The following is a 21908-nucleotide window of genomic DNA, read 5'->3' as shown; positions in this document are numbered from 1 at the left end:
ACAGCTTCGGTTCCTGGGTATTGTCTATTCGTTTGTTTTTGCCTTCAGGTGAGACAATGACAATCCAGTACTCATTGTTTAACATAGAAACTTGGCTATCCCAGTAAACAAAGGTGTTTGCCTTCTTCATAGAATTTCAAAGCTTAGTGTAAGGCCATTGTATTTTAGTCTCTGGGAGTTTTAATTTATGTGTGACTGAGCTTCATGCTATTTAGAAGGACCAAGCAGACAGTGTGGGATTTTTACAATATATATATTAGATCTATGATATATCTTTGTGGCTTTTCCATGGGAGTACAAATTCCACTGTAATTACTCGTACCACGCTCTAATGCGCCTGACCGCGGGTGCGACCATACGCAATTTGCGGATATGTGCACGCATGGCGGACATGTGTGTGTGGTTTGTACGTGATGTGTGTACTGCAATATTTTTCGACTTTGACAGTGTATATTCAATTGATGTCGAATTACGGTGTGGATTCGTCAGTTTTTGGATTCGACACTATTCGATAGCCGAAACCCTCCACCCGGGACCCTGAATTCGACATATTCAATTAAAAACGGATTCGACACGCCCTCTGTCGAAAACGGACCAATCGTCGAATAGTGGGCGGCCTGGATTCGACTTCCCGCCATTTGGAACCATATATAGGATATAAAAAAAGATAGGATATATATTTATATGTTGGAAAACGCAGGGTTTGTCCTAAAAAAACGATTCCACTAGAGAGCTGACTGTAATGGCTGCTCATCTCCCTAAAGTCTCAAAAACGGGAGTGAGGAGAGAGGAGTGGCTTTGGAGAAGTATATCCTGGGTAACTGTGGAATCATGGGTACATTTCCCTCAGCCGAGTACAGGAAAAAAATATTCTTTTAAAAAAATCGAATGTATAATACTGTGGGTCATAAATAGAAAAACCAAGTAGATAATCACTTCAAATATAAATAGATATGCTATTAGAAATCAAAAAAGCACAAAAAAATAAAAGTATTTAAGATTTCTTATCAGCTCACGCCAGAAAAAGTAGGCGCAATGAAATTGACGAAAGACTGTCGAAAAGCACTGATGTCGAATCGACATTCTTCAATTGAATATACTTTTGTCGAAATGCTGCATTTTTAACATTACAGACATGAAATTGTCGAATAGTCAAAAGTTGAAACTGAAACTACAGGTTTTTTGTCGATAAGTCCCGTATTGAATTGTCGAATCCGATTCGACATGTTTTTATTTGGTCGAAAAAGACCCGTTTTTCAACAATTTAAGTAATTCGACATCAATTGAATATACCCCTTAGTCTCACGTGGAAACTGTTGCACAACGCTGCTGCGAGATCTCATTTAGCAAGTTGTGCAGTCACTGTTTGTGTAAAGAACATTACACGTCAAATGCAAAATGTAAACACGAGAACGCAGTGAAAGAAAGCTACGCCCTAAAGCACAGCGATAATAATACAACCACAATGGAGCCAGCAAGCAGTGCATGCCTGTCTGCAGAGCATTCTGTATTACGTACATCCAAGTTCCACGTTAATCTCATTGCTGGTCAGTACTAATACTTCAGCTTTCAGTGGCAGCCGTTTGACTTTAACTTCAGGGGTTGGGGGGGGGGGGGGATGGATTTGCAGATCACTCTTGAATAATTAGAACATGTCAGTAAGAATTAATTTCCTCATTTTTCAAAAGGATACACAGAAATTACCATGTTATTATATGACAGGGTCCCTCGGAGAATTGTATTAAATTTAATTTCTAGCGCAGCCCACACAACAAATTATAGTGATAAATAAGATGGAAAGAAGCAGGACGCAGAGCATATGTTTATGGCAATGAGGGAAGCCAAGGGACCTGAAACAACCATCTTCATTTCATTTTATTTAAATCAGGCAGACACTGTGTATCTGAATGACAGCACTTGTTAATGGGGCTGTGGTTCCAGGATCTGTCGCTGGAAGAGGCATTGCAACCTTAAAATTCTGCACTCGTCTATCGCACGCCCATGGCTTTTCCAAACTTTGCTGTTGATTGGGTTTCCGTGGGTAAAAAAAATAAAATTAGAATAAATTTTTATATATATATATATATATATATATATATATATTTATATTTATATTTATATTGTGGCAGGAGAGGTACTTTGCCACCTGTAAGCTACACGCAGGGTCCTGGGGGTGGATGGGAAGTGTGGATGGACCGGGTTCCCATCCATTTGGCCCAGACCAGGTCTTATAGGCTTCTTAGGGGTACATTTACTAAGCAGTGATAAGAGCGGAGAAGTGAGCCAGTGGAGAAGTTGCCCATGGCAACCAATCAGCACTGAAGTAACATCTATAATTTGCATACTATAAAATGATACAGAGCTGTTGATGGGGAAATTTCTCCACTGGCTCACTTCTCTGCTCTTATCACTGCTTAGTAAATGTACCCCTTAACCCAAGAAGCTGCTTCATCAGCCAGCACCTGGGTGCTGGGTTTAAAGCAGAGTCTCTCCCATGAGTCAGGGCTCCTGAAGGCAGTTAGTGTCCAGGTGAAAGGCCTGCTAGGGACAGTGGGATCTGGAGGGCTGGGCCACTAGTGCCAGGATGCCGGGACCTGAAGGGTTCCTTATTTAGTAAGAGGGAGTGAGGCAGGGCCTAACCTCCCTGGTAGTTTATACTAAAGACAGTGATCTTTGTTTTATGTATATCTTTGTTTTGGAGCTACCTGAATAAAAGGTATTTGTTGTTTTTGCACAAGCCTGGAGTCGGTCGTTGGTGGAATTCTAGCAAGTCTCCTGTTACAATATATATATATATATATATATATATATATATATATATATAAGAATTGTAATTAAAAAAATTAAATCCCTGCTTTGCTAGGATTTTGGAGCGTAACTTTTGAAACAATTCAGGTGTCTAGTAAAAGAACATCTTGCGTTTTATAGCAGGTACTCAAAAGACATGAGGAGAGATCCATCCCGTACTGGTCAGCAGTGATGGGAATAAGTCCACAGCACAACTTGTCAGAGCAAACAGAAGGATAGTCACACTACAGTGTTTAATGGGTGACGGGGGAGGGGAGAGATACTGTTCACATTCTCAGATATAACATTAATGATGGAGTTCTTATAGTTGTGGTTAGAATGAGGCACAGCTTTTATGAGGCACAGCTTTTACTTACAATGGCTGTACCCTAATATCGTAGTAGTCACCCCAATAAATGATTCTGTATGCTCCATGTCTCAAAGCGGACGATCTACGAAGGGAAAAAGTCACACATGAAATTTATCAAAAAATGCCACCTGCTCTGATACAGGTCTATAAGTCGCACGTTATGCAGAGGTCGGAGCTGAGTGATTGAGAAACTTTTTTTATTTTTTTATTTTTTACTGCACCTGTGTCGCAATTGTGTTCTTGCGGAGTTGCAGTTGCAATTTCAGACACATGCAAGCAGGAGTGCACTGAAAATGCACTGGGTGTCCCTGGGCAGTGGCATGGAGGTGGCTGATAAGACGTCGTTACCACGTGGCATTCAGCACAATTTTTTTTTTACACCGTTGTGTTTTTCTGCCCATTCAATGTTGGATATGAAGACTGTGAATGGACCAATAAATGAATTCAGACTACTGCGCAGCAGAATATCCGGTGACGGGGACACGTAGAGCACACGGAACGAGATACAATCAGCTCTGGGCATGGGACACACACACAGCTTGTTGAATGGCTGTCCTGGCCGGACCCTCTGCCATCGTTAATGAGCACGGAACAGCCTCTCAAGGTACCAATCATTTTCTACTGAATTTCCGGGATTAGCCAAGACACGACAGCAATCTGGACTGCGTACAATATAGCTTTGTGGCAGGGTGTGAAGTAACGAGTGGGCGGGAGGAGAAAACAGTAATCGGAAGAATCTACCTCATGAGCTCCAGGGAGCTGATCGTGGCGAGTCCTTGACGGTTTCTTTCCTGACATCACCAGTCCAGCAAATAAGGTGGGTGTATGAAGACGTTCTGGACTATGCCCCTATCAGCCAGCTCCCAGCACAGGCTGCACATCAGAGGACGCACACTGGACAATGCGGAGCGCCCTCCAACATGCCGGTGGGTCGTTGAGTGGAAACAATGGTGGCCTCGTTAATTATCGCTTTACATAGTGATCCTCGATGTCCCCGTACTTTGGCTTGAGAACAGATAGATATGGAATGTTGGGTGGAGATTATCATAATAAATAACATAAGACTATATCTGGAGAAGTTGTGCCAAGTCGTTCATCGACCACGTCCGCAGTAAATGTTGGGCGATTGATACGTGAAAAAGTGAAAGGATGAGGCGACTGTCACATATGGAAACCTTCACTTCAAGTGCACAGAGGAGCAGAGACTGTGTGTAATAAGTATCCTCCATTCTCACACTCTGCTCCCCAAACCAACGTTGCGGCGGGTGACCGGCTCACACAGTCCCACTAAACCCTTTCCTTATTGCAACCCGGATGAAACAATATGCAACATGTAGCACTTACCCTTGAGTATCAAACTCCTATAGGCAGGGCTTAAAGTGGTCCTGGTGAGGTGGTGGAACTCATGGAGGAGGACCATGGAGGCACCAGGACCTGAGGAAGGAGTAGGTGGCTGCAGCTCATCAGTAACCCCTGCCTATAGGTTGTGAGCAGCTAGCGGCGCCATATTAGCGCTTTGTCTGTCTGTTTGCTGAGACTACATTCATGTCTAGGGTTTGTTCGCAGTTGTATGGCACAAAGAAATACGCATGTGCTAACTAAATAAATGTGAATAATAATAAACATAAGTCATTGGAGACGCCAGTGAAATCTCTGTAGCCACCCGCTGTGCCAATCACACGTGACAAGAGTATGGGCCCAAACCTGACAGGAAATAAAGATACATGCGGACTTGTGATTCCCAGCAGAGGCGTAAGTTCTTACCAGGAGCCAAGAGGGTAAGAAAACAAAATTGTTGTCGGTGCTAATTCGTGTTCTGGGACACATAAAGAAGAACCTAGAGCAACCGAGGAAGCCAGGGAACCCTCTAAAGGGCTGGCGACCGCCTTCCAATGCCTCCTGTTTTTACGCCCCCGATGCTCAGGAAGAACACGTCATCTTAACATTGAGAAGCAAGTTTTAGGCTTAGTATTAACCTTCCCACCAGTTTCTATAAATGCTAGAAGTTTTCTTTACAGATATATTAGGAAATCTCCCCCCAGAATAGTTTTCAATAGAACCCAAACCCCCCCCCCCCCCCCCACATCCCACGCCTCGGAGGATCCCCAGGGAACTGTAACTTCCCAATACTTTGCAGACAGTTCTGGACTGACACAGCTAGTTGCTGTTTTAGCTGCCCTGGTAGGAACAGTGCGATTTGGGAGAATGAGCTATAACTGAAATGATTAATTAATTTAACCAGACTTAGTTATGCTTCCAAAGCACAGCTGCAAAAGGAACAGATATTAATTGGTAATTGGGATGAAGATGATTCCAGGAGAAAATGGATTTGTAAATCAACTTGGTAGGTATATTTATATATCACAAGTGTGCAGAACATTTCTCAGAATAGAAGTACAATCTGCCAACTGACATTTATTACAACAATAGACGCTGCGTTCCCAGAGATTCTATATAATGAGTGATGGTGCTTTATAAACATTCTATAGAGAGACACCCAACAGTGCCACCTAGACCAGTGGTTCTCAACCTCGGTCCTCAAGTACCCCCCAACAGTTCCTGTTTTCTAGGTCACCCAGCAGTTGAACAGGTGTATTCATTACTCACTGACACATTTTAAAAGGCCCACAGGTGGAGCAAATGATTTCACTTGCAATCCTGTGAGGAGACCTGGAAGACATGAACTGTTGGGGGTAGTGTAGGACCGCAGTTGAGAACCACTGACCTAGACCACTAAAACCATCAAGAAAGGCGCGAACAGATTCTGAAAAAATAAGTCCCTTTTTGCCCTAAACAGAGACTACTAATTTAAGGCCTAATTCAGACCTGATCGATGTTGTGCGAATTCACGTACGGATCGTAGTGCACACGTGCAAGGCCAAATTGCAAACAAATACAGCAAAAAAAATTTCATCGCTAGGCGTACACAAGTTGATTGACAGGAAGCCAACATTTGAGGGTGGTAACTGGACGTTTTCTGGGAGTGCCAGGAAAAACGCAGGCGTTCCAAGCATTTTCAGGGAGGTTGTTTGGCGGCAGCTTTGGCACCAATCAGCCTGATTCTATCGCACTGTTGGAGTATATCCTGGCCTACGCACAGACTGGAAAAATCATTTGATTTGCAGGTGACTGGCATTAGCAGAGATTTGGGGTGCGCAGATTTGCACGGGACGGGTTTTCACTCTGTCTGGGCGGCGACTATCTGATCGCAAACCTCTGTAAATTCGCAGAGGAGCAATCAGGTCTGAAATCTGCTCAAAAACACTGAACTTTTATAAACTTGGTAAAAAAAAAATGTATTCGTTTTTTACACCCGAGTTACTCAATACCTAATGCATAACTGATTTATAACATATAACCAACATACGCAGGTCTGGTGTTATCAGGGAATATATAATACTGAACTGTAGGTTACATATAGATATTTAATAAAACACTGGGACAATTCATGCTAGCATACAGAGATTTCCCAGATGTACTGCGTCTTGACGGCTGATATCAATTAATAGGCTACAATGGAACAGTGCCCCCAGTGGATGAACGAGACCGGACAAATTCTGAGCTCACCAAACAAGAACTGTTGCATACAGCGCCTCACAGAAAATGGACTGACTTTATTCCATTCCACATAAACATATTCCAGATTTATTATTCATACGCCTCTTTATCAGTTATTTAACAAACGAAAAGCTCATGGTAAAAAAAAAAGAAAGAAACAGACTCTAAAATTAGACAAAATGACTTTCCATGTTGCAATTCACGATGTTGCGTTCTGTGTTGAATCCTGTAGATTCTATTTCTCATGCGCTAAGGCACATTAACTATAAAGATAGCGGTATTGGAAACATTTGAAAAATAACCGGTTTGTTTTATGAACAAAAATAGTAAAAAAAAACTATATAGAGTAAAGGAGGCATCTAATAAATAGTAATGACTGCCGTTGTAGACGATATTTGGGGTGGATGGTTTACTATAAAACACAAGGTAGCCACTCAGTTTGCTGGCGCAAATCAGAATTGTTGCAGCCAAATGAATGCTGTCAACCGCAAAATAAAATCTTGCGTAGAAAACAAAGGATTCAGCTGCACAGTAAGCTGCTGTCTCTGTCGCGCTGGAACGCAAGTACCAGCTGACAGCGCAGTTTAGTTCTATCTCTTAGTTGGACTTTTTACAGCACCAAGTTGGCGGATTTCACGAGTTCCGGCTTCAGATGTTGCTTAAGAGTTACTGATGGCAGAAAAACACTGGAGATGATTATGCAGCGTGATAATGTGTAGAAATTGTAAAAATGAGACTTTCCCGTCTCGTCTCTCGCAGAACGGAGAAGTGTCGGCTCGATAGCAAATTTCAATAATTACATTCCTTTTCTCTGAATTTTTTTTTCCTCCCCATGTAAAAACTGTCAATCTGACACCTAAATCTGACTTCACTAAATTGCCAATATATATTTCAAGAAATATTTTAGCAAATCCATTGAATTGCCAGAGGTTATTCTCATTAAAAAAACAAAAATGACAAGGTTTAATTAGTTGTAAATAAGAGAAATGAATTAAATAAGGCCCGCGACCCTTCGGGGTGCTATGTTGTGAATCCCATCTGTCGCCAATTGTGTAATTCAGCTCCGGCTGAGGACGGCGGTACGACAAACAGGTCGCTTTTAAATAAATATCTTATTAGTTGAGTGAAGTACACTGACAAAGAATAATTTATTCTTATTTAAACTGCTCTCGACAAATTCAGGTGTTTCCAAATGAGATCACAGAAGAGTGATTAAATGCATCTGATAACAAGACACACATTGCTGAAATTACTTACTGCCTCATTTTATGATTAATTAAACATGTAGATTAAAGTTGCAAAAGAATTTAGATTAATGAGCAAGTTAAGTCTTGCTGATATAAGTGAATTGGGAATTGGCTGCTCTGCGGAACTTTATAAACATGCATTTTATAATGAGTAAGACAAGGCTACATGTTCAATCCTGGCCACGAGGGCCTTCGACGATTCAGTCTTTTTTAACGTGGTTTGACAGCTTTCAAATAACATCGTACTGGAGGCTTTAAACTTTGCACGCCGCTGTATAGCGGAGGCGTCCGCGGCGGTGCTAACACTGTTTTCCTAGCTCTCCGAAGGAATGACCCCCAGTTACAGCAGCTGCTCTCTGTAATTACCGGCTCAATTGTTCTTTGGCTGCTGGATGCTTTCCTGGTTAAACACAGTTATGTAACTCAGATTACACCCGCGTCACCTCCAAATATCTTAATAAAGCTCAGCCGGGAGACATTAAAAAAATTTTCCCTCTATTCTTCTGCTCTGCAGTAAAATCAAGCAAAAGTGAGAGAGTGATACTACCAGCTGTAAAATAACACATGTGACATCTCTGGTCCACAAGCGCCCTCGTTACGTGATGCGTTCGGCTCCCAGTTCCTTGTTGTTTTTATAAATGAGTTCATCTTCCAGCAGCACAATAAAAACACTGATCATTATTAAGCAGAGACAAAAAAAACAACTTTTTGTCCTGGATCCAAACGTAAAATGGAAAGCTGAGGCCATTCCAAAGCGAAGGCGATCACTTAGGAATTGCTGCAAGTACTTAGGAACATTAGAATAGTATTTCGCTATTATATATATATATATATATATATATATATATTTGTATTTTTTTATTTTTTATTTTTTTTTAATTATTATTATTACTATTATTATTTTACAATCACATACTGCAGATATTAGAGGCTGATGAAATTAACAGAACCTTTATACTGGACTACATACAGGCCCAGTGGGATATATAATGCCCATTAAAGGGACAGAAAGAAAAAAAAAAGGTCTTTCCTTTGTGTCCAGCTCAGGGGATTGATGCACTAAGACAGAGGGGTATATTCAATTAGGGTCGGATCCATTCCGACATGCATTTGTCGGAATGGATCCGACAACCCCTATTCAATCTCATCTCAATTCGACTTTTAAAAAGTCGAATTGAGAGGAGAGACCCAGAGGAGGAGAGGAGGGGGGAGCCGCGAGGAGACCAGTGGGGACAGCCGCGGGCAGACGGAGGAGATCAGCGTTACAGTAGCGCTGCAGAAGAATGTCTCACAGCCGCCAGACCTCATGGCAGTGTCCACCCGGCTCCAGCAAGCGTGACCTCACTTGCTGGAGCCGGGTGGACGCTGCCGTGAGCGGCGCGGCTGTGAGACATCCTGCTGCTGCGCTGTAGCGCTGATCTCCCCTGTATGCCCGCGGCTGTCCCCCGACTCCCACCGCGTCTCCTCCTCTGGGTCCCACATCTCAGTCCGACATTTTTTTATGTCGGACTGAGATGGTCGGAAACAGGGCCAAATCCTGTCGAATTTGGCCCCGTTTCCCTCAAAAGTCGATTCACGTACTATTCGACTTGTCAAATAAAAACTGCTGGGACTGAATAGGTCGAATCACAATTCGACCTTAAAAAGTCGAAAACTAACTTCTTTTCGAAAGAACCAATTGAATATACCCCAGAGCGTTGCATTAATAATAAATGCAGGAGAAGTTGCCAGACAAGGGCACATCCCTAATAGGGACTGCAGTTAAGTTAACCAATCAAGGAAGCAAGGTGGGGCTAAGAGGGGAACATCAGGGGCGGAGCTTAGTACTGGGTGCCACACAACCAACATAAGCAAGCACTGCGCTGTCATAGACGTTGGAGAAACATCGTACCTCTGCCAGCGATGGCAAAACTGTCGACCGTTACAAAAAAACCTGTACATTTTATTTTGTTCCCAATTGTAAAGCGTGATGAAATGTGCTGGCAATATTAAAGTAAATGTTAATAATGCATTTTTTTTTAAAAAAGGCAGAGATAAATTGCAAGCGCTGAGCGCAGTCGGCAGGTGGCAAAGAATGGGGTTCAGGGACCACCCATAAGCGTGATCTGTATTATATATAAATATGAATAGTCTGAAATGGGGCCTGAACGCGGCTGGAATCATATAGACAGGATTAATGTATTCACTGCTCCTATATTTCCCTTGTGTTATTACCATTTACCAATTTGTCTGATAATTTCATAGCCGGTGTCAGACACCTGTGGGAGGAGAGGGGTTAATTGCACTTTTCCTTCCCAGGGGTAATGGAGACTATAAGTGAGGGGGGGGGTAGCACGTCACAGGGATTATAAATTACACTTATTAACCAAAGAATATAACTTTACCGCCACACATTATTATATGGAGCTCAGAGTTACCAGAGAATCGTGCATCATCTCTAATTACAAGTGAAGAGAGATATGAAATCGGGAGATAGGAGACAGTTAGATATAAACAGAATGATCAATAGATATAAAAAAATCAAATCAATCAACAGACATACATAGATCAGTCAATAGATATAAATGGAGAGATCTAAATACGGATATATACAGGATAGATAGATAGATAGATAGATAGATAGATAGATAGATAGATAGATAGATAGATAGATAGATAGATAGATAGATAGATAGATAGAGAGGGGTCGGGAAGTAATGAAGTCAGAGTTCGGCAGGGTGCCGGCTGAACTCAGACTAAGCCCACATAGAGGGATTGATAGATAGATAGATAGACAGACAGACAGACAGACAGACAGACAGACAGACAGACAGACAGACAGATAGATAGATAGATAGATAATATGGAGAGTTGATTTGGTAGCACAGAGCCGTAACTAGACTTTTTGATGCCATGTGCCAGAGAGAGAGAATTATTGGCGCCCTTCCCCCCATTTCCCCAAAAGGCATATAGAGGTGCATACCTCGCGGGGAAGGGTCATGACAAGATTGATCTCAGAGAAAGTCCATGCTCTGATGCCCCTTCCCACATTTAATCTAATCAAACACCCTACTCATTGAGGTATATGATCCTGCATAGAAACTATGAACACTATATGAAGCTACTGGTACTTTGTAATAAAAAAATCAGCATTGCAACTGAGCAGATCTATGTAGTGTGCAGCCACACATCCAATCTCTAGCAGCCATACGCTACATAGATCTGCTCAGCAGCAATGCTGATAATTTTTTCACAAAGTACAAGGCAAGCTTCAGATAGACTTATATAGCTTAGAATTATTTACCCTTTCTATGCAAGGGCAGATAGCTCGATGAATAGACTGTCTGACTGCAATGCCACAGGTGATGGGTTTGAATCCCAGATATGTCAGCATCTTCAAATGTAATAAAGGACAGTGTGACTGAATAACAAAGAAATCTCACGTTGACTTCATGAATGTTGTATAGGTATTACTGACATAAGGGGTCAGGGTAGGAGACAGGGGCGGACAGGAGATGCTGGTCTTCAAAAATGGGGGAAATTGCAAGCGAAAGTAATTAAAACAGATAATTGACAAGTGCCGCCAACTGCGCCCCCTACCCTGCAGCGTTACGTGCGGTGCCCCCTCTGTGCACACCTAGTTACGGCCCTAGAGCCAGGTACGTCATTCTGGATACCAGGACAGTGTATGGAGAGTGAACCATTTGCTGGCTATGTAAGAGTCCTGCATTTAGCTTTACTACGTTTCAACTTCCCCATTTTGTGTTATCACTTCTAAGCGTTGCCTATTCCACCCAGGATAACCTATGTAGCGTGTCCAAAATGGCTGCCTCGCCTGGTACCCTTTGTGAGTGGTATCTATAAACCATGGAAGTTACTACCCAAAATGGCTGCCCCAATCCCTGCATTATGTCCATTATACACGTTATGTTCATTGTTTTTGCCTTGTTTTCTCCTTTCTGGAATACTAAACCCCCTGTGCTTAGTTTCTGATGTTGTAAAGCAACTTTGAGACCTGATGGAAAAAAAGTGCTATATGAATAAAATTATTATTTCATTAGTGACCTCCCTAGTCTCCTGCAAAACATTGCTCTGTCTCATTCATGGTCTGCAGTTTATTAGATTGTGGATGTATCTAGTGATCTGCAGAATAGAGGTTACATAAATAGATATTATTGTATTCAATCCAGTCACGGTCATATGATATTTTTCCTCTAGATAGAAAGGACTTTGACGCCTTAATAAAAACTTTTACAAGAAACAGGAACCTAGAGGAAGAAATAGGACAACTGTGGCTGCCTTTGATGCTGCCATAAAAAGACCACCAACATCTCCACATACCCTAATGGGAGACTGCAAGCCACACAGTCAGATTACACACATAAGCACAATACCTAGCTGTTAATAATTCATACAAATCTATTTCTCCCCTTACAGACTGCAAAATTCTATTGAAACCCTCTGCAAAGTCGATGCGTGTAAGAGAGGTCTCACTTTATAAATCAGGTAGGATGACAGCACACGCACTCACTGTGAGACCCTCCGTCACGGCTCCCACTCAGCAGAAACGTGTGTGAAGCACAGCTGAGGGTGGGCTGGAGCCACACTAACGCCACTTTCCAGAGAGAAGTTTCCACCTACTTCTTCGCCTTTCCCAAAATGACAGTGAAGGAAACGTGACCGGTAATGAGCTAATCAATTCCGCCCTCTGCGTCAGGAGGATTCATTACTGATTGGACAAAAATTCCAGCCACTAATATCCTGTCATATAAAAAAAAAAATTATTAAGTGTTATGGGTGGATGATTTCACTTGAATACTCGCAGGAACGCAAACAGGCTCACTGGTGGAAATCAGAGGGAAAACTGGCGCAGAACACTGAGTTTAGTAGGGGTCTTGTTTTGCCATTCTAACAAATAGAATGTTAGCTCTTTCTATTAAACATGGTGGTCAGCCTCCGCTATTCATTCATCGTTACATTCCAGCAAAACCTGGGTAAAGAATGAACAAGCTACTTACTTAAGAGACAGGTAAGCGCCTGTGTGTGGGGGTGTGAAACGCGTTTCACCAACATCTTTTGCTTACTTTGTGGAGAAACAAGTCTGAGGCGCTCGAGCGTACGTGAATAAGGTCCGCTTATATTTCAATTATCAGTACGTTTTAAACTAATTTTATTTTTATTCATTTTTTATTTTAATATTGAAGTTAATTGTTTTCATTTTTACCATCTTCATAGGTGGGCAGACTCTTTTAGCAGTACAACAAAATCATTCAGAATAATGTGGCAGATGTATTAACCTGGAGAAGGGATAAGGAAGTGATAAGTGCAAGGTGATAACGCACCAGCCAATCATTATGGATTTGAAAATGACAGTTAGGAGCTGACTGGTTGGTGCGTTATCACCTTGCACTTATCACGGATTTATCACTTCTCCAGGCTTCATACATCTGACCCACAGTAGCGGCTCTTGCCACGGGCAAGCAGGACTTTTGCCCGAGGCGCCGCCGCCGTGACAAGAGCCGCTACTAACTGGGATGGCGGCAGTGGTGGTTAGGAAAAGGTTCTCTCTGCAAAGAGAAACTAGACACGCAGCGAGGTAGCGTATAGTTTCCCTTCACGGAGAGGACCTTTCTGTGCGGCGCTATGGGAGAGACGTCATGACGTCTCTCCCATAGATCAGAGGAGTGGCGCCGGCAGTGGAGACGGAGTGCAGCAGTGGTCGGGAAGCAGGAACGGGGCTGGTAAGTATTTTTTATTTTTTTTACTAGGGGCACAGCTAATGGGGGCACAACTACTGGGGCAACAACTAATGGGGGCACAGCTGCAGGGGGCACAGCAGCTACTGTGGGCACAGCTCTACATGGTGTACAACTCTACAGGGGTTAAAACTACAGGGGGCAAAACTGACCATGCCCCTTCCCTATGAAGCCATGCCCCTATTTTTTGACGCACGCCTGTGGCGCGCACTAACCTATTTTACCTCCGGGAAAATAGGAAACTTTCGCCCTGGGTGCCACAAGATCTAGAACCGGCCTTGCTGCCCCAATGTTTCAAACTTAGCACATGGGTAAGAGCAAAGTATCCAACAGCAAATACGCCTTGTGAACTGACTCACTGAAAGTAGACGGTCTATAAACTTGTAAGAAGCAGCAGAATTAGGCATCAATGTGACTTCTATAGGAAGACATACAGCAACCTCAGCGCACACTTCTACTGACAGAGATAACACAGAACAGGTGGGTTCTGCAAACAAGGGAAATCCGAGCAGTATATTCTGGCGGTCAGAAGGAGACCAGCGCTATAAATAGCAGGACTGTATGTGTTTTAGCACACGCATTTTCTCGGATTTCAGGTGTAACTTTCAGCGTGAGCTGATCGGCCTTAAACAGCACAGTTCGTGTTATTGTCAATTGCTTTCACTATGACAAGACTGTGCTGTAAATAGCACTGCAGCAATGCCATGCTGAGCCCGGAATCGCGCTGCATTCTCCACGGATCATCTTACATTAATTCTGGCATAACAATGAATCAGTTACATCAGCTGACTCGGGTTGTTTCAGGTAAAATCAGCTGTCACTCACACGCAGAACCAGGACTCGTACAAGGGGCTTTTCAACCCTGAACTGTCATTTCAGCTCGGAAATGCCGTGTTCACAAACAAATCTCTTTATAGCCGGGTAATGGACGCACAGTGCAATTATACGCGCTCTCTGCTGACCACAAACAGCCATGTAATTAATAGCTCACTGAACCTTTCACAGACCTCGGGATACACCTATAACTGAAATAGATGTTACTCTGCAATTACCAATAGGATTCCGCTCCTGTCCTTTATACTGAACAGATCTTCGTGGTATATACAGAATATATAAGCCATAAATCACACAGCACCGTTCTCTTATCACAGTTACAACATTTAAGATCAAATGAACATTTTCGCTTTTTCACTGCATGGATTGCTGGCTTGTGATGGTACTCACTGGGTTCCCAAAAGAGCCAAGAACAGCAGCAGAGTCTCTTGGATAGCTCTGTGCTGTTTATTCGATTAGTGCAACACGGTGCTGCGGTCCTCAGAGCCCCCTAACACTCCAGGTTTCAAGCTTAGCACAGATATGTATATATCTAGGTGTGACTATTAAATAATGAGCCGGATGCTATAATTTACATTTAATTATATTAAGTATATGATAACACCATTCCCCTTCTATGTACTCCACTTCTGGATCCACACACCGCTGCATTCTTAGTTTCCATTGGTCAAAGCCGCGCTGTCGCTCATTATCTGTCAGCTGTCTCAGCAGCGTTGTCGTTTTCTTCTTTACCTCAGTAACTGATGTGAAACGGGCTACCTTGAGTACAGATATGACTTTCGGGAAAAGACAGAAGTCACACGGTGGTAGGTCTGGCCAGTATGGAGGGTGTTCTAGCACTGCAATCTGTTTCTCGGCCAAAAACTGCTTCACAGAGAGAGCTGTGTGGGCTGATGCGCTGTCCTGATGGGGGAGGAAATCATTTTCCACAGCTCTGGTCTTTTCTTCTGATTCTTCCAGCAAAGTTTTTATAACATTTGTGTAGTAATGTTGATCACTACTGCGCTTTCTGGTACCCAGTCTGCCCAAATAACACCCTTGATATCAGAGAAAACAATTAACATGGCCTTGGATTTGCTTTGACGTGTTATCTTCATTCTCGGTGGTGATGGGGTTTTTCAGTGCATGGACTGGTGTTTTGTCTCAGGATCGTACTGGAACAGCCATGTTTCATCACAGGTAATAACTTTATCTAGAAAATGTGAATCCATTTGAATTTGTTCCAAAATGTCTGTACAAATTTGCTTTTGATTTTGTTTCTGCTTGGCAGTGAGACGCCTTGGAACCATCTTCGTAAAAACTATTGTCATGCTAAGATCTTGATGAACAACTTGCCTAACGTTTTGTTTTTTTGTTGATGTTTACCATTTCTGCTATCATTCGTATGCTGACTGGACGGTCAAATCAAACAATTTTCTCAGTTTGTTTCAACATTTTCTTTTGTTTTTGGGGTGCAAGTCCTTCAGGGACATCATCTTCGACATCCTCACTTTCACCTCGAGACATATCCATGGAGTTTAACTCCTCCCACTATGTACTTGTTTAGGTCACGGCTAGACCATCGTAGAGTTACTCCATACTATTATATGGACCTTTCTTCTAACTTGGAAAGCCACCTCGTGTTGAGGTTTTTCCTTACTAGTTATAAATCTGGTATGTAGCCTCATCTCTTCTCACCATCTCCCACCTTCTGGTTTGTTTTCACTTTATGGTCTGAAGTAGTCCTTTATCCATTAAATAGGTTTCATGTCCATGTAATTTGGTTTGAATAAGAGGTTCACTCACTTCAGTTGATTCACTCTATATTACGTTTTGAGCATTTTTGGTATGTATAGTTGTAAAGAATCATATATATGATGTGCACTTTGGTATTGTTCATGCATTTAGCTGTTTTATTTTATCTTATTGTATCGATTAAGTGCCCCTGATGAAGTCCCGATAGGGACGAAACGCGTTGGGTCTTTTCTCTTACATCTGTATTGTTTCGTCAGTTTCAACAAAGAAACACACGAAAAATTTAATGACAAAACAGTCATTTGTGAAGACGTCATCTGTAACTCACGACGTATTAATGTTTTATTGTATATTTTTATCAATACATTTTTGCTATAGAAGATATTAAGACAGACAAGTGTACTAAAAAAATAGAGAGGAAAAAATATATCTCTGAATAAAACTAATAATAACTCAGTAACGACGTGTAGGCACTGCTAGTGTGTGTCTGTCTATCTATCTTTCTATTTGTCTATATTGCCCCTCAATACAGCGCCACTTGTGAGGTGTCTTCTAGCAACAGTATGGATTATCAAAGTGAGTCTATTAGTCTATCACTCACTAAATTTAAGGGCGTCAGCTAACCTCTAAATGTACAGCAATGGAAAGTTACTGTGCAAATGAAACATAAAACAGGTGAATAGAAGTATCAGATATCAAATATTTTACATGTAGATATTTAAGATATATATATATATATATATATAGATAGATAGAAGGGAGGAGTACCCAATTGCGCTAAGAGAATAGCAAGCAGCACCTCTAGAAGAACCTCCTTTTAATAAAGGTTCAAGGGATAGTAGCAGGGAATAAACGCGGATCCGAAGGCGCTAATATATAAGGTACTGTTCAATGCAACAATTTTAAAACATACACTTTTCAATTTACAAGAGGTAAAATGTATTTATATTTATAAAACACTGGCGAGATTGAGAAAGACGAGACCCCAAAAAGTGGTAAACTTGATTTTTTTTTTCTTCTACATTTTTAATATTTGACTGCAATATACTGCACAATAAGAAATGTACAGGTAAACAAAGAAAAAACCCAACTATTAAAAAATATAAGGTTCCGTTTGAGATCCCAACTTGAAATTTAGTATGGACAATCTTTAAACAGCAAGAAATACAGTTTTTGAAAATTTTAAACTATATAGGGGTATATTCAATTGAAGTCGAAAGCTGTCATCTGTCGAAAAGACGTCAGTTTTCAACTTTTTTAGGTCGGAAGGGGTTCCGACCTATTCAATCTAACCTCAAATTATTCGACAAGTCGAGGAATTCGACAAGTCGAGGAATTTGACTTGTCGAAAAGCACGTGGATCGGCGGAATAGCTGCCGATCTGCATGCTTCTGTCGAAAACTGGTCAAAACCGACAGGTTTTGGCCCCCTTTTCGACCATCTCAATTGGACTTTAAAAAAAAGTTGAAATGGGATGCGAGAGCAGAGACGGGTGAGAGACGCGGACAGACGGGGGAGAGCAGTGTTACAGCAGCAGCTCCAGCAAGTGGAGCCGGAGGATGTGTCACAGCCGCCACTCACAGCAGCATCCACCCAGCGCTGGAGCCTTGCTGGACCCGGGTGGACGCTGCCGGGAGCGGCGGCTGTGACACATCCTCCGGCTACACTTGCTGGAGTCGCTGCTGTAGCGCTGCTCTCCCCCGTGTGCCTGCGGCTCTTCCCCGTCTCAACTCCCGCATCTCAATTCGACTTTTTATAAAGTTGAATTGAGATGTCCATTGAATAGCCCAGGTCGGATCCATTCCGACAAATGAATGTCGGAATGGATCCGACTTCAATTGAATATACCCCATAGGCTTTTGGGGGGAAATGTTGTTTTTAAAAATGTTTGACCCTGTGACCTTGATATGTTGACTTCCTAAATGTGGTATATAAAATTAAAGCCTGATATGTTCTAAATATGCTCATTTGTGTATTTACTTTTTCTAACTTTTATAGCTCAAAAATTACATGAGATAAAAACATAAAACCAAACATCTGTAGTCCCACTTGGTATAGAAAGTGCAATAAAAGTAGGGAAACCCAATTTAAAAAACAAACAAAAAAAAACTAAAAACTGAATAATCAAAAACAAAACAGTTGATGTGGAATTACCATGCAGATAATTGTGTGTGTGTGTGTGTGTGTGTGTGTGTGTGTGTGTGTGTGTGTATATATATATATATATATATATATATATATACACACACACACATACATATACACACACGCACACACACACTGTATATGTATATACATACGTACACCCATACATGCAGTGAACAAAGTATAAGAGAACTTTGTAGAGGAACATATAGACTTTTTTCCCCTTCATACATAAGTCACAGTATAGTGTGCAACAAGATGGAGAAGATAAACGAACACTTACAAATAGTTGAGGAAACCAGTCCAGCGCCCAGAAGTCACTGGTAGGCTGCCTGTGAATTCATGAAACTGATCTGTGAAAAGGGAACAAAAAAGGAAATAAAGTTTTCTGTGATGACTGGACGACACAATGCAGAGTAACAGTGATAAAACGATATATGTAATCATTAGACACAAGCGGTTCTAAATCATCAGGAGCCTTAATGCGGCACCACCCTAAGGTGGAAGATGGGTCTTGCTATGAGGAAAATATGGCACAGGTATTTGAGGCATTTGATTAGGAATGTATTCATGTGGAATAATAAATAATATAATAAAAAACACTGCAATCTCTTAATGCGAATGGTCATGTCACGGGTGCAACGCCAAAACTGTCTATAGTAGGGAATAAAATACCAAACCTTGGCAGGGCAGGATTTACATGTTGTCCGCCATAAGCCAACATTTTTGTGCAGCTCCATAATCACCATGTTAACCCATTTTAAGATCCAACCTCAAAAGGTAACCTACATTAATAGAGCCTCAGAGAGGAGTCCCCACCTTCCAACCTTCACCTTATGTGTAGAAACAGGATGAGGCCCAACCCCAGAAGGAATCCCTGCTCTTACCTGAAACCCAGATCAGCATACTGCATGGAAAACCCTACAGTACAGCGGTACAGAGTCGTGGGTAACAGGGAAGGTTTCTGAAGGGGGGGGGTTGCTATGTATGGTTTACTTAGGAGGGTCAATCAAAAGTAGAATAGACTTTAAAATGTCTGAATTGAGTATAAGTGATATACTGTTTCACTGCCCTATGATCCCCCTTCACTACTACCATACAGTGCTCCTTTGATTCTGTTTTACTGCCTTGCTAGCATACTGCCTACTCCCCCACTGTACTACTGCACTGTTGCCATACTGTCCTCCTTTCCTTCTGTTCCACTGCATTGCTAGCCTACTGCCCTGCTTCCCTACAACCATACTGTTCTCCTTCCTTACTATCCTACTGCCCTGCACCCCCACCATACTACTGCCCTGCTGCCATACTGTCCTCCTTTCCTTCTGTTCCACTGCATTACTAGCCTAGTGCCCTGATTCCCTACAACCATACTGTTCTCCTTCCTTACTATCCTACTGCCCTGCTCCCCCATCGTACTACTGCCCTGCTGCCATACTGTCCTCCTTTCCTTCTGTTCCACTGCATTACTAGCCTACTGCCCTGATTCCCTACAACCATACTGTTCTCCTTTCTTACTATCCTACTGCCCTGCTCCCCCACCATACTACTGCCCTGCTGCCATACTGTCCTCCTTTCCTTCTGTTCCACTGCATTACTAGCCTACTGCCCTGATTCCCTACAACCATACTGTTCTCCTTCCTTACTATCCTACTGCCCTGCTCCCCCATCGTACTACTGCCCTGCTGCCATACTGTCCTCCTTTCCTTCTGTTCCACTGCATTACTAGCCTACTGCCCTGATTCCCTACAACCATACTGTTCTCCTTCCTTACTATCCTACTTCCCTGCTCCCCCATCGTACTACTGCCCTGCTGCCATACTGTCCTCCTTTCCTTCTGTTCCACTGCATTACTAGCCTACTGCCCTGATTCCCTACAACCATACTGTTCTCCTTTCTTACTATCCTACTGCCCTGCTCCCCCACCATACTACTGCCCTGCTGCCATACTGTCCTCCTTTCCTTCTGTTCCACTGCATTACTAGCCTACTGCCCTGATTCCCTACAACCATACTGTTCTCCTTCCTTACTATCCTACTGCCCTGCTCCCCCATCGTACTACTGCCCTGCTGCCATACTGTCCTCCTTTCCTTCTGTTCCACTGCATTACTAGCCTACTGCCCTGATTCCCTACAACCATACTGTTCTCCTTTCTTACTATCCTACTGCCCTGCTCCCCCACCATACTACTGCCCTGCTGCCATACTGTCCTCCTTTCCTTCTGTTCCACTGCATTACTAGCCTACTGCCCTGATTCCCTACAACCATACTGTTCTCCTTCCTTACTATCCTACTGCCCTGCTCCCCCACCATACTACTGCTCTGCTGCCATACTGTCCTCCTTTCCTTCTGTTCCACTGCATTACTAGCCTACTGCCCTGATTCCCTACAACCATACTGTTCTCCTTCCTTACTATCATACTGCCCTGCTCCCCCACCATACTACTGCCCTGCTGCCATACTGTCCTCCTTTCCTTCTGTTCCACTGCATTACTAGCCTACTGCCCTGATTCCCTACAACCATACTGTTCTCCTTCCTTACTATCCTACTGCCCTGCTCCCCCATCGTACTACTGCCCTGCTGCCATACTGTCCTCCTTTCCTTCTGTTCCACTGCATTACTAGCCTACTGCCTTGATTCCCTACAACCATATTGTTCTCCTTCCTTACTATCCTACTGCCCTGCTCCCCCACCATACTACTGCCCTGCTGCCATACTGTCCTCCTTTCCTTCTGTTCCACTGCATTACTAGCCTACTGCCCTGATTCCCTATGACCATACTGTTCTCCTTCCTTACTATCCTACTGCCCTGCTCCCCCATCGTACTACTGCCCTGCTGCCATACTGTCCTCCTTTCCTTCTGTTCCACTGCATTACTAGCCTACTGCCATGATTCCCTATGACCATACTGTTCTCCTTCCTTACTATCCTACTGCCCTGCTCCCCCACCGTACTACTGCCCTGCTGCCATACTGTGCTCCTTTCCTTCTGTTCCACTGCATTACTTGCCTACTGCCCTGCTTTCCTAATAACATACTGTTCTACTGCCTCACCATCATACCACCATCCTTCCTTATTACCATACTGTTCTACTGCCTCACTATCCTACTTTCCTCATATCTTACTGTTCTACTCCCTCACTCTATTACCACCCTCTTCCCTACTACCATACTGCTCTACTGCCTCACTAAAGTACTGCCTTCCTTCCCTACTACCATACTGTTCTACTGCCTCACCATCATACCGCCATCATTCCCTACTACCATACTGTTCTACTGCCTCACCATCGTACCACCATCCTTCCCTACTACCATACTGTTCTACTGCCTTACCATCGTACCGCCATCCTTCCCTACTACCATACTGTTCTACTGCCTCACCATCGTACCGCCATCCTTCCCTACTACCATACTGTTCTACTGCCTCACCATCGTACCGCCATCCTTCCCTACTACCATACTGCTCTACTGCCTCATTATAGTACCGCCTTCCTTCCCTAC

At 42.8% G+C, this 21908-nt stretch overlaps 1 protein-coding gene across 11 annotated transcripts in view; it reads right to left on the bottom strand.

Annotated features, from left to right (window-relative positions):
• Window positions 1–21908, bottom strand: part of SOX6 (SRY-box transcription factor 6) — a 560806-nt gene that overhangs the window by 469459 nt on the left and 69439 nt on the right. For all 11 annotated transcript variants that reach the window (XM_063946465.1, XM_063946471.1, XM_063946464.1 and 8 more), the window contains one exon: window positions 18694–18763. The gene's annotated coding sequence lies outside the window, so the exon portion shown is untranslated. Of the gene's footprint in view, window positions 1–18693; window positions 18764–21908 lie in introns of those variants that run through there.

This window comes from Pseudophryne corroboree, chromosome 11 (assembly GCF_028390025.1).
Source record: "Pseudophryne corroboree isolate aPseCor3 chromosome 11, aPseCor3.hap2, whole genome shotgun sequence".
Taxonomy (NCBI): domain Eukaryota; kingdom Metazoa; phylum Chordata; class Amphibia; order Anura; family Myobatrachidae; genus Pseudophryne; species Pseudophryne corroboree.
The sequence above is the reverse complement of the archived record's forward strand: the minus strand, read 5'-3'. Positions and strand labels throughout refer to the sequence as shown.